The sequence below is a fragment of the Cynocephalus volans genome, chromosome 4, assembly GCF_027409185.1.
Source record: "Cynocephalus volans isolate mCynVol1 chromosome 4, mCynVol1.pri, whole genome shotgun sequence".
Lineage (NCBI taxonomy): Eukaryota > Metazoa > Chordata > Mammalia > Dermoptera > Cynocephalidae > Cynocephalus > Cynocephalus volans.
The window spans coordinates 69,195,443-69,208,032 of NC_084463.1; the positions used below are offsets into that span (position 1 = coordinate 69,195,443).

Sequence of the window (12,590 nt, forward strand, 5' to 3'; positions counted from 1 at the left end):
CCTTGTGCCTCTAAATCAAGAGGCAAATAAAGGAATTACTGTGCTGGCTAGAGTGGTTGATCCTGACTACCAGGGGGAAATTGGACTGCTACTCCACAATGGAGGTAAGGATTACCACATTACCAAATCTTAGGATTACCACACCCTGTGATTTAAATCATTGTAAAACTACAATATAATCCAGGCAGTATTCTAATGGCCCAAACCCTCCAGGAATGAAGGTTTGAGTCATTACACCAGGTAAAGAACCACAACCAGCTGAGGTTTGCTGAAAGCAAAGGGAATACATAATGGGTAGTATAACAAGGTAGTTATGACTACCAGCTACAACTATGTGACCATAATTTTCATAAGCATTTCTTCTTTATTTTGTTATTTGTGTGTATAAAACATCTGTTTCCTTCTCTTATCTTCTTATCATATAACATAAGAAGTATTGACTTTATATACATATTGTTAACTTTACCTCATCGTATTTAAGTTACAGTATATCAAGGAGAAGAGTAAATATCACCCAAGGACTTTGCATCCTCTTCTGGGGAAAGGGTTCCTCAGTTGTAGGCAGTGTGGTTGTATTATGTTAGGTCAAAGTATGGCTTTGTTATTGTCTTTATTCAAAGACTAGATATGGTTTAAGGAAATGTGTCCGTGTGCCAAGTTGGCACAGTTGGACCTGTGATGGTAAACTTTGTGTGTCAACTTGGTTGAGCCAAGGTTCCCAGATATCTGGTCAAACATCATTCTGGATGTTTCTGTGAGAGTGTTTCTGGATGAGATTAACATTTAAAAAGGTGCACTTTTTTTTTTTTTTTTTAAAGGTTAACCTTTTTTTTTTTTTTAATTTTATTTTGTCGATATACATTGTAGCTGATTATTGCTCCCCATCACCAAAACCTCCCTCCCTTCTCCCTCCCCCCCTCCCCCCAACAATGTCCTTTCTGTTTGCTTGTCGTATCAACTTCAAATAATTGTGGTTGTTATATCTTCTTCCCCCCCCCCCCGGTTTTTTTTGTGTGTGTGTGTGTGTGTGTGTGTGTGTGTGTGTGTGTGTGAATTTATATATTAATTTTTAGCTCCCACCAATAAGTGAGAACATGTGGTATTTCTCTTTCTGTGCCTGACTTGTTTCACTTAATATAATTCTCTCAAGGTCCATCCATGTTGTTGCAAATGGCAGTATTTCATTCGTTTTTATAGCTGAGTAGTATTCCATTGTGTAGATGTACCACATTTTCCGTATCCACTCATCTGATGATGGGCATTTGGGCTGGTTCCAACTCTTGGCTATTGTAAAGAGTGCTGCGATGAACATTGGGGAACAGGTATACCTTCGACTTGATGATTTCCATTCCTCTGGGTATATTCCCAACAGTGGGATAGCTGGGTCGTATGGTAGATCTATCTGCAATTGTTTGAGGAACCTCCATACCATTTTCCATAGAGGCTGCACCATAAAAAGGTGCACTTTGAATAAAGCAGATTGTCCTCCATAATGTGGGTGGTCCTTATTCAATAAACTGAATACCTTTAGTAGAACATAGACTAATGACCCTGAGCAATAAGGGATTCTGCCAGCAGGCTACCTTTGGACTTGAACTGCAACATCGGTTCTTACCTTGGTCTCCAGCCTGCTGGCCTACCCTGCAGATTCTGAATTTACTAGTCTCCAAACTTGTGTGAGCCAATTCCTTATGATAATTTTCTATATATACAAATCCTATTGGTTTTGTTTCTCTGGATAACTCTAATATACCCACTAAATCACAATATCGTCAGTGGAAGGTCCAAACTTTAAAAAAAAAAAAAAAAAAAAAGTTTGCTAAGGCATTGTAATTCAGGTTTGAAAACTCTTCAAGTGCAAAAGTTAACTTTAATCCTCCTCTCACTTATAATCCCTCCATCCTTAAAAACCTCAGATATTTCCCTCCATGATTAAATATTAGCTTCATTCTATTTATTTCTGCAAATAATATGCTTTTAGCTTAAAGATATTTGAGAAAATTATCCTACAGTGACTTATTCAGAGTTTTATCCAATCATAATTTCTTGATGTGCTCCACTAAGTCTGAATGGCAATTTCAATGAGAGGCTTCTGTGTAAAAACACTCAGAAATTAATTTCAAAAGCTGAAATTCAGAGGTAAATTGTGAAGGCTACAAGTAGAGCACATACTATTCATGTAGTAACAGGTTATGAGAGTTGCTTAAATAAATGTAGGGTAGAAATTTACTACTGCTTACATGAAGTGTCAAAAACCATATTGCATTCACGAAGCAACTATTATGAATAGAAACTGAAATAGAAAAGCATTAGCGTCTCCAATTAAATATAGAATTAGAGTGAATAAGACGAGTGAGAACAATTTTCGGTTATTACCACTCTCTTTAATCTTCTGAAATACTTGCTTACTAACAATCAAGATAATGGGTAAAGCCCATTACAGTTCTAAGTGAGAAGGGAAACATCATAATCAGTGTTGAAATAGACTTATCTGAAAGCATGAGCATAATTGGGCCCTTGTGTGAACTTTACATATACTCATAGAGGACTTTCTTATTACTAGTGACGCAAATCCTGGCTTAGAGCTTGCTCACAGAATACGAAATACATATAATATGATATTTTTAAAAGTGCATACTTGAATAGGCATTATATATGGATTTGCCAAATTAAATAAAATAAGTTGCTCATCTATCATTCTATCCAACAAAAATTTATGGAGTGTCTACCTTGTGCCAGGTACTATGTGAAGCATCAGTGATATACTGGGAGGAAAAATGGGCATGGTCTCTGCAGCTTATGGGAGACACAGACAAATAGGTGATCATGATGCAACCAATCTGAATTCTTTATCATGGTCTAAAAGACTTTACACAATCATTCAGCCTCTGTGACCTGACTGTTTAGGAATAGCCCCACAGTCGTGCACACTAACCACATGAGCCTTTGCAATGGCTGTTTCCTAAAACTAAAATTGTCCTGTAGATCTTTTCATGGCTAGCTAGTTCTTTCACCTCATTCAGGTCTCAATTTAAATACTATCCTCTGTTTAAACTAAAATTCCTGCATGGCTGTGCTATTTTTTTAAGTTCAAAGGGAATACCAAGTATGAAAGACGAGGAGGAGTCTGAGAGGCGGTGTGCTAACTAACATAAAGAAGAGATATGTAACATCCAGCACTTCATCAGTTTCTGATTGAAGACTTGCTTCGTTTTTGTTTAGGGAGGAAATAGATCTACCTCCTGAATTTGTAGATTCTTTTTGGAAAAAATTTCTAGTGCTATTGCATTGCTTATTTCCTGTTTTTGGCATCTTCTTGTTGACAGTTTATTAACTACTCTCGCAGTTCATTAGGAATGTTTCCTGGTGCAGGAAAATCAGGAGAAAACTACCCCAATTTCTTTTTTACCCAGTTAACCATTTGCTCAGTTAATGCTGCACGTATAAAGAGTACATTGTTCGACTGCGGTTATCACTTTGACTTACTCTTTAATTGTCTAGAGGACACACCAGACAGTTAAAAAGATTACACAATGGTACTTTGTCCTTAAGTTTGTGTAGCTTAATTATTAACTTTGTAACTATTCTAAAATTAAATAAAAATTAGAAACAGATTGGAACACTTGGTTGCCACTCTTTTGGAAAGTGAAAACAAAATCTTAATTTTTTCACATGTATTTATTTATGTGACAATAATATCATATAGAGCTACTTTTGTGCTTTATAAATTCTGTGGTTAATATAACTGAATTATAAAAATGGAATATGTGTTCTTCTTATTAAAAACATATGACTTACGTACTTTATTTGTACTCACATGTAATAACCAAATATTCACTGGCAGATATGCAAAGAGAAAAGTTCACCTCCCTCTACTTCTGCTCACCAACACTTCCTTTCTCTAGCAATATTGAAGTATTGAACATTTCTACAGCTTTTAAAATAGTTTTCCTTGAACTGGACTGTTTAGCTCATTCTTCAGGACTCAGAAAACATCATTTGCTATTTCAAAACTCACTTAAAACATCATCTTTTTTATGAAACTTTTTCCATCCTTTTGTCATTTAAATTTAACAGTTAGTACACTCTTTGTCAATATGTCTTTCTCTCCCTTCCTAGAAATGAAGTCCCTTGAAGATGGGATGGTATCTGACTCATTTGGTATCCGCACACCTAGTTCAATGCATAATGAGGTGAAGAGTTTTGGCAGCCAGAATTCCAGGAGACAAGCAGCAAACTAGGGGACAGGATAGTTTAACTCTCAAATTACACTGTGGTGTGAGGTCCGTGTGTGGTATCTATATGCTTTTGGTGGAAGAGGGGTGCATGGGATTCAGAGAACCAGGAAGGAGGAATACAAAGAGGAAACAGCACAGGGCAGTGTGGGGTCTGTACAGAGAGCAGAGGGCAGATTTTTAACAGGTGTCCTGACTGCGGGACTTTAGGGTAAACAATATTTAAAGGCATGTGGGAAGTTTTGCTGTGGGAAAACTGTATAAACTATTATATCTCTATGGAAACTTTAATTAAGATATACGATGGTAACATACTTTTGAAGGCAACTCACATATGGATTTAATGAATGTCTGTTGAATTCAGTAATGTGATCTATTTCCCTGTTCTAGAGCTACCCAAAGTTAGTTGCTTCCTGTTTTTCACTCATGGTATGCATGCTTCCATAATTGAATTTACAATACTGAATTTTATTTTTATTGTTGATTTTAAATTACACAAATATTACACTGTCATATGAGAGAAGATGCAAAAGTCCACTTCTTCCACCAGCCACATATCTAGTTCTTCTCCACAAGTTACTGTTAGCAATTCATGCATAACTTTCCTGACTTCTTCCAATTAATTTGCACTCATAAGACACACATACACACACACACACACACACACACACACACACACACACACACACACACAACCCTGTAGATATCTTGATTTGTTTTTTATAGCTTTTTTACATAAAATTTAGCAAATGAATATGTTTTAAAAATCAAAATAAACTTTAATCCCATTCACTCAAATTGTTGTATACTATACCAATGTATGGGCACAAAATAGTTTATTTAGTCATTACTGATGGGAGGACATTTGGTTTCTTTCCATATTTTCTCTAATACAAAAAATTCTGCAGTAAAATACTAAATCTGCCTCCTGTATACTTGTGAAAGTGTTGTTCTAGAGTAGATGCCAACTGCTGTTCCCTAGGAAACATGTGTGTATTTTCAATTACATTATTTGTTACCAAATATCTTTATAAATGAGCTCTAATAATTTATACATCCATCAGCAGTGTAAATGCTCACCTACTTCCCCTTATTTTTCTAATTTTTAATATTCTTTATTACATACAACATTTTAAAAAGAACATTCTCTCATTTATTAACACATTCCAGGTATCTAACATATTTTACAAAATTTATAGGTGTTTATTAAATACTTGTTGAATAAATTAATAAATTTATAAGTGTGGAAAGGCTAACATGAAAGGATGAAAGAACACTGATACACTTTTGCATATAAACAAATTATACCCCTGGAATCACAACAGTAAGACTAAGAACAAATGAAAGAACTCAAGATATATGGAATGCGTCTACATCTTGTATTTTTAAATTGGATAATTGAAATAGTATAAATACCAGAATATGTAATTTAAGAGATACTCATATTTGCCAAAAATATATGATCCCCAAATTTTAAAAAAGGTATTTGAATTCTGAATGAATAAAAAGCACTTGATACGCCATTCCAACCAACTGTTATAGGCAATCAAGCACTACAGAGACATAGGTTTTCTGAGTTCAAGATTATAGAAAACATTGAAATTAACTGGGTAATGACTCAAAAAACTTATAGATCTTGTTCTTAAAAAATAAAGTCAAAGACACTAAGTTGAATTCCAATTTGGGAACATTATGACATGGAGAAAGAATTTAAAGTGTCAAGTTATGTTACCTTAAAGTTTTCTATTAAAAATTAAGAGGGGAACTCTAAAGTTGGCAATTAGCTTGTTAAATTTACTGGACAATAAACTGTACTTTGAATTCTAAATATCTGGAACTATTATTCTTTGACCATGTCAATAAGCAGATGACTTTAATTAAATTTTTATAGAATTCAAAATGTGCAGCAGATTTCAATTAGGAATTAAACTGGGTCACAAAAATCACACATTTTTTTTCATATAAACAATGTTAGATAGTTTTTTACAAAGATAGGACCAGCACAAAGGAGAAGCAATTTTTCATAGGAATTTGCTCGATGTTGTCATCAATTCATACCTAATTACTTGAAAGTAGAAATCAACTCAAAGCATGAGCCATTAATTGACTACCTTTTCTGAGTTTCAGCTATAATGAAAACCTTGAAAAGAACACGGACCCTCTGCCTGTCAGCTAAGGTAAGAACATATTCCCAAAGGAGCTCTTTCAGTACTTTAAAAATGGTCTCCATGTAGAGATTTCCTTTTTTACATAGCTTCAATTCTTTACAAGCCTCTGAGGATTCAGAAGAGGTTAATGCTTTTATCTGTAAGATGATGGCCTACCGCTACTGAGGTTTTGATTTTACGACTGAGCTTCTCGCTTGAATCAGCATTTGTTTTACTTTTCAGGGAGTAAAAGATTTGTTTCATATTGTCAGATAGTAATATCAAAGTAACTTTCCATTTTCTTCTTGCAATGCTCCTTTTTAAAACTTGGAAAGCAGGTTTCCTCTTGGATGCATACATTTAATTTCCAATAGTAATAACTAGAATAATACAATATACAATAATAATAGGTATCCTAAGTAGCACACATATATTAATGAAAAAGCTAGAATAATTGGATTTACTGCAGACAATTTCAAATTTGCTGGCAAATTAAAGCCATGTGGTCTCACTACATAGAATTCATAATTTTTATCACGACTGCATTACAATATAGCCTATATTTGGCCACAGTGTTGCTGCTATCTTCATAAGTTGTCTGCTCCACGCTTTTTCTTTCAACCAAGTCAATATAAAAATCATCCTAGGCAGATGGATTTCTAAATAATCTAATAGCTGTTAAGTTATAGAAAACTAAACTTGACTACTTGAATAAATTTTAAAATCACCCCGTCCCTCACAACTTACACAAACAAGTCTTATCTACTTTGCTAAAGTGATCCTTAATACAACCTTGCTAAAATTCATTGTAAAATTGATTTATTCGCATGGCAAAATGTTAATACACCACGGAATATGCAGGCTGTCAAAATAAAATATATAGACATTTCATAAACATGATTATAATAAATTGATAGATTATTTCACTTAATAGGAGAAATAAATATTTAAGGTGCTCACTGTCTATTTCCACATATATTTAAACATTCTCCATGCATCTTGCATCTTCCAGGTAAATAATAAATTCTACCTCAAATGTAAAATGTAATTTCAAATTGATTGCATATGCAGATGGTTGTTAAGAATTCCTCTTTGAATCTTAATACACTAAAAAAAATCTAGGAACGCATTAAAATCCACTTACATTTAAAAACGATAGATATGGTTCTTCTATGTAAAATTTTTGCCTTTGAAACTATATTCAATTGATCTTATAATCTGATATGGCTAATTTTTAGAAATAGTCTTAGCTGTGATAAAATTTCTGAATATAGTAATATTTCATGTGCATTGTGTTTTTAATATTTTCCCATTTTTAATTAATTAAAGAAATGTTAGTTAAATGCCTAAGTTTTAATTTTAAGTAAAATGGAAAATTTAAAAATAAATGTGATAGAGCTCTTTCACAGAGTTGAATGTGGAAAAAAATAAGAGCAGTAAATTATGAGGTGCCATCCTGTCATGATTTATAAAATTCCTCGTCAGTGGATAAAAGCCCTGCTATAGTATGAGTATGGGTTTGGGTTGTCCCCACCAAAACTCAAGTTGAGGCTTGGTCCCCAATGTGACAGTGTTGGGAAGTGGAACCTTTAAGAGGTGGGGCCTAGCGAAAGGAGTTTGGGTCATGTGGGCAACTGCTCAGAGGCAGCTGGGTGCCATTCGAGGGGTAGTGAGTGAGCTGTCACTCCTGAGAGACTAGATTAGTTTTAGAGAGAATGGATTAGCTTCCACAAGAGCTGGTTATTATAGAGAAGACCCCACTTTGTATTTGGCTCTTTTGCACATGTCTGCTTCTCCCGGGACCTTTTGCCGTGTTATGATGCAGCTGGAAAGCCCTCCCCAGACACTGAGCAGATGCCGGTGCCATGCTTCTTGAAATTTCCTGTCTCCAGAATTGTGAGTCAAATAAATCTCTTTTCTTTATAAATTAATTACCCAGTCTCAGGTACTGTATTACAGAAACACAAAATAGACTAAGAAAAGCCCTTTCCAAGTCCTACAGAAAGGAGGAGTAAAGAGCAAAATTTTTTTGTTTTAACAGAGAAGAAAGCATCTGCCTTCTTGACATCAGTTAAAAAAGGGTTCAATCCAGTTTTACATTTTGCCAACCTCATTGCAAAAGTCAGGGAAGTGTTCTGGATTTAAACACTCTCTTTGGGTGCTTTTGAGTTCTTTTTGTGCCCCTATTTAAACACTTACCACATTGACACTTTATCTGTGTTTATTCTACCCGCCCTTCCCCCCATTATTTTGTGAGCCATTTGAGTCAGGCACATTGTCCCAGTCACCTCTGTGGTTTCAGAACCCAGGACAGCACTTCTTGCAGTTAATTTCTTCTTGTTTTCTACCTTCAACAAACTTACGGTGGGGGACAACGTGGGCAAGTATAAAAGAATGAGATACGTAAGATGATAAGCTGCACTGAGGTCATGAGAACAGCTAGGTTGGGCCCCTTATCTGCATGTGGTGTGTCAAGAAGGGCTTCCTTAAGGAAAGAAAGTTGAGACTTGAAGACATGTACCAGGTTACCAGGTAAGACATGGAGATACAGTGGAGTGTTCTTGGTATAGAAAAAGCAATGCACACAGATACAGAAAAGAGAAGAATAAACGGCTTCCAACAACTGAACTATAATAGCTAGAACTTAGGTGGGTGGAGGTAAGTAGCGTGCAGTGATAGCAGAGAAGTGAGCAGAAGTCAGATAATGTAGACTTTTTCAGCCACACTCAGAAATTTAGAGTTTATTCTAAGAACATAGGGAATAGATTAGAACGGTTTAATCAGAGCAGTTAATTGAGCTATCCAATCTGATTTTCAACTAGGAAGGAACGTTCAATTTGGCTATAAGGAAATATATGATATATTCTAAAAATAAATAGTTGAATTAGTGCTGATATTTAATAAATAACACATCTGCAATTTTAGGTTGTAAAAGTAATAAAACATTGGAAAAGTAATTTCATTTTCTAAATACTTTATCTTTAAATTAACTTAGACTAACTTTAAATGATAACATTATTTCTTGTACTATTCACAGGTGAACTATGGGGATGGCTGCATCTCTGGGTTAAATGGCTAATGAAGTAACACAAATTATAACTAATTTGGCTTTGAGGATGTCATTATCATTGGCAATACAGATCAATATTGAGCTGTGCATTGAAAAATTGTTCTTATTTGATGTTTAAAAGTTGATCTATTTCTACTGGGGCCACTGGACTTGTCTGTCTGGGAAAGTTTCAGTTGGCCTTTAACATTAACATTAGAAAGCGTCCTTCATTTGTATTATATTTATAATAAACTGAATACAGTTATAGTAAAACAAACATTTTCTTTGGTAATTTACGAGTTATATTAACTTTATTTTCCCATTAACATAAAGAAATTTTTTTCTCCTTAGCTTGAGGCAAAATGGATACCATCAAATGTGCTTTCTTAAGGTGCGACTACTGAGAATACTCGTTTGATCCTTCCATAGCACTTGGCCCAGTTTTATGTGTATAGTGGGCAATCAATGACTATATTTTGAATAAAAGACAAAACTTATGATTATTCAACTTATTTTAATTGTACACAATCCTGAAATGACAAAATAACTGTAGTAACTGATTTAAAAAATATATTTTTATGAGCCCCAACCATTCTATTTAACCTCAGTTAAAATTCTGTTTTGTGATATCTCATACAAAATGCCAGTTTTGGATGACAAATATTCTCCAGAGTCATAGGTTCAAACACCAGTGAGAGAGATTAAGCTGTTCTAGCTCCAGCGGCAAAGAAATAACCACAGCAGCATTTCTTGAGGTGTGACCATAAATGGAAACAGCCATCAGAATCACTGGATGTGCTTGTTAAAAAGCAAAATTACAAGTACCATCAAAGGCCTCCTAAGTCAGCATATGTGGTGAGTGAAATCTGGGAATGCACATTTTTAACAGAATCCCTAAATATCAACTGTAAGAATGGGATAGAACTTGTTAATGTTAATAGACATTTCTTTATGAGTAGGTGATATTACAATGACTATCTTGTATAATTTCTCTTCCCCTAACATGATATTGACTATACAATTAATTCCAAAGAATTATTTAAGTTCTTATTTTGAACTTTACTTAATCTATTATCGAAGTCAAAAATTAAACTTATGTTGACTACCTCCTCTATACAATGCTTTTAACTCCTCATCTTTCCCTAAGTCATTTCTCCATCTATCTTGATAAGGCATGGTAGGTAGTATAATGGTCCCCAAAAAGCTGTCCCTGTTCTAGTCTCTGTAATATGCGAATGTGTTATCTTACACGTCAAAGGGACTTTGCAGATAAATCATTAAGTTTAAAGATAGGGAGATTATCCTGTACTATACAGGATAATTAGTCCCTGTGGGTTTAATATGATCACATGAATCCATAAAAGCAGAGAACCTTTACCAGCTGTGGTCAGAGACAGAGATAGGACTATGGAAAACAGGCACAGAGAGAATGTAAGGTTGCCATCTTTGAAGATGGAGGAAGGGGGCCACAAGCCAAGGAATGCAGGTGGTCTCTAGAAACTGGAAAAGGCAAGGAAACAGACTGTCACCTAGGGTCACCAGAAAGGATTGCAGCCCTATTGGCCATGAACCCGGTAAGACCCCTACCACACCTCTGGCCTCCAGAACTTTAGGATAACTCATTTGTGCTGTTTTAATCCACTATGTTTGTAGTAATTTGTTATGGCAGCAATAGAATACTAATACGGAAGGCACTGGCTTTATTCCCACCTATGTTCCTTTATGTAGAGTACAAGCAGTGATATGATTTGTAGTTGACATGAGAAAAATATATCCTAGTTATCGCCAATTCAGCTTTTCAAACTTTAACTAAGGGTGTTAGGGACTTATGATACACTTATGCATGTAACGCAGAAAGTATTTAGAACTGAAGATTTTATCACTAAAATTGTTTGTTGCATATACTTTCAACTGCTGAGAAACTAATACAATTTAATGAAGAACTAATCTTAAGGTAGGTATTGATCATTTAGCACTTCTTAGCTCTGGTAGTCTTAGACAAACGCTTCCACTTTCTGTAGACATCATTGCTTATCTGGGAAAAAGGTATGGTAAAGCATTGCTTTCTTCTCCAAGGTCCCTGTTTTATTAAAATGAGGTAGTATATTAAAAGGCACCTGGTGAACTTTAAAATGTCCTACAAATGTAAGGTATTTAAAAATGTTACTGTAACATATCCATGGGAATTAAGTTACCTTAAAATAACTCAACCTAAAAAGGAAACAGCAGAAGGATTTTATGGACATGCTGTACTTGAGCACATAGGCATAATACATCTTAAGAGTTTTGGTTACTTTCCCAGAATCTAGAAGTAAATTGACTCAATAAATGGTGCATTGCTAATTGTTCATTTATTCTGGAGGAGGTTGTCTTAAATTTTTATTATGGCTCACATTTAATATACCCATCTGATCTAAGCAAAGAACAGGTGTTGGCTTGGGAGTCTACATTTTATACGCACATCTATTGTTCTCTGACTCTACATGGTGTTTCTGAAAAATTCTCCCACTGGGTATGAAAACATAGATGTCTATCTAAAATAGATGTCTGTTTTACAGATCTATCCATCCAAGATCAGCTGTCTGTAGAAACAACTTTGCAAAATTTACATCGTTGGTCCCACTTAAGGGAATTCTTTAAAAATGTCTAAAATTGACAACAAAAACTCATGTGGTATATAAAACACTTTGGCACACAATGTTTATTTACTCTCAAAATTAGTACCTACCTAATTTGAGCTGGTTGGCTGCTGTGTACCCAAGATATAGAGGAGATTGCATACATATGTGCAAAATTTCTATGTCCAGGTCTGACAGGGGAATAGAGTTGGGAAGATCAACAAGTAAAAGATGAAGTATGATACAATGTGCATAGTTCTCGTGATAGAGAATCAAACAGATCTGTGAGAACGTAGATCACAGCATGATACATTCTGTGTGGGAAAGTGAAGCTGGTCTTATGAAACAGAGCATGATCTTTTATTTGTTTATTTAAAAATTTGGCTAACATATTCCCAGTCAGAAAGAACATGGAAAAAGGCAGGATGTGTGATTGTGTATATATAAATTTGAAGTTAAGAAGAAAGAATTTTGGAAGTTATAATACGGAAAGGGTATTTTTTTATTTTGAACAAGAAGGTAACATTGTATATATGACATG

At 34.8% G+C, this 12,590-nt stretch overlaps 1 protein-coding gene across 3 annotated transcripts in view; it reads right to left on the minus strand.

The window, feature by feature from the left end:
* GRIA4 (glutamate ionotropic receptor AMPA type subunit 4) overlaps positions 1-12,590 on the minus strand; it is a 373,844-nt gene that overhangs the window by 292,906 nt on the left and 68,348 nt on the right. The window lies entirely within an intron of this gene.